At 44.0% G+C, this 1,777-nt stretch overlaps 1 pseudogene; it reads right to left on the bottom strand.

Moving 5' to 3' along the window:
* On the bottom strand, positions 1-1,493 carry LOC126689714 (uncharacterized; annotated as a pseudogene).
* Positions 1,494-1,777: the final 284 nt, after the last annotated feature.

Genomic DNA, 1,777 nt, shown 5'->3' with positions numbered 1-1,777 from the left:
TTAATCATAAATTGCAAGCTTCTGGTACATCTATCCAGAGATAGCTTCGTGCATGATAGCAACAGGGTTGATAATCCCACCATTTTCCAAGAACAACTTGACCAAATTCTTAGAAAACCCACTCACCAGAGCCACCCCACTCTGATCGGATGGAACATGAGTGGCCTTCGAGTTCCTAAGGTTCCAAAACACAATCCCAGGCACCTTATTTTACCCATTCTCCCTAAACTTTCTTTGTATAACCTCATAGTTAGTTTTCCACCCTGACCTCCTCAACCTAGTCTCTCTCTCTCGCTGTTGTCTAGCCTCATTCCGCCTCTGCCTCCTCGCATTCACATCGCTTTCTAACTCATCACTATCCATATCCGAAGAATCATCATCCATACCATAATAACCACCATAATAACGACCATAATAACCACCATACCCATGATACCTGGATGCTTGATCAAACTCCATATCACTGAAAACAAACACTTTCTGTATAAGTTGGTCCTCAGTCAAGTCTGCTTAAACAGCCACATCCAGAATCTGATCAAATACAGCCTGAAAGTTAGTGCTCCCACCCCACTTCATATATCTAATAAACTGAGTCTTTTCACTCAGGCTATCTCCTTGAACCATTTGAATGGTAGGGTTGGTGTCAAAAGTTATCACTTAACCTTTCCATGGTTTCTCACTAAGCTCCAAGATCATTAACCCTAGAGCCACACAAACATTCATAGGCTCTCCATTCATACTCCCCGACACGTTACACACCGCAATGCAGTTACTCAGCTTGCCCTTCTTCCACAAGTCATCCACCATTCTCTTCCACTGAAGCTCTGCCACCTGTCCTCCATCGCTGTCCTTCAACGAAGCGATAATCTCATGTGGGAGCGACGCACCTGCTGCGATTGTTGCCTCACCACTCTTCACGCTCTCGAGGTACTCCTGGAATCACTTGTTGTCGTGTTTCAGAAAGTGTTCCTTGTAATTCTTCATTGCCACCGAAGGTACACAGTTGTAAGGCAAGGTTTCCCACATATTTGCACTCATATACACTTCGGGGAGTTCCAGAACCTTATGGAGCAGAACAAAAACTTGCTTTCTCAACCTATCTCGGACTCTATAAGCATAGCTAGCATCTTCTAGGGTTTGATATTCTGGGTTGGACTCTTTAGGGAAAACTCGTTTAGCAATGCTCTCGCATATCAACAAGGACTTGTCATAGGCCGAGTCAATCGTAGGGCACCATTTCGCTGCAAGATTGATATCTCTATGCTTTCCTTCATTCAAAGCTTGCACATTAGCCTTCAACATCTTAGCAAAAACTTAGAAACGGCGTCGTGCAAGAACCGATAAATCGGGTCTCGGTTATACCTCTCGAAAGCTTTCTTGGCCATGGCCAAGACTTGTTCTTTCCTCATTGACCTTGTGTGCTCTCTTTCAAGATTGACTTTAGCGATATTCTGCTTAACCCTCAACTCCTTAGGCAACTTTGAAGTCTCATTCTTGTTCTTCTTATTCTTTTAGGGTTTTTGTTTTTTTCATATTCGCAAGGCAGGGAAAGAGGCACAGGCAGAATGCATTTTCTAGCGAGAATACGCCTTCAAGTATTAGGTAAAGAATTTCGAGGAGGTCTTTGAAGTAATTGAAGTCGGCAAAGGTTTTAGTGTTGAGGGCTAGGGTTTGAGGGTGTTTATGGAGCCAAAGCGCCGCCGTATAGAACCGGTGCTTGTCAGATTTGCCAGTGCCGCACATGCCATGAAGGTTACAAATGAGTTTGAGTGTGGTG

This window comes from Quercus robur, chromosome 6, assembly GCF_932294415.1.
Source record: "Quercus robur chromosome 6, dhQueRobu3.1, whole genome shotgun sequence".
Lineage (NCBI taxonomy): Eukaryota > Viridiplantae > Streptophyta > Magnoliopsida > Fagales > Fagaceae > Quercus > Quercus robur.
Note: the sequence above shows the minus strand (reverse complement) of the source record. Positions and strands in the feature narration are given on the sequence as shown.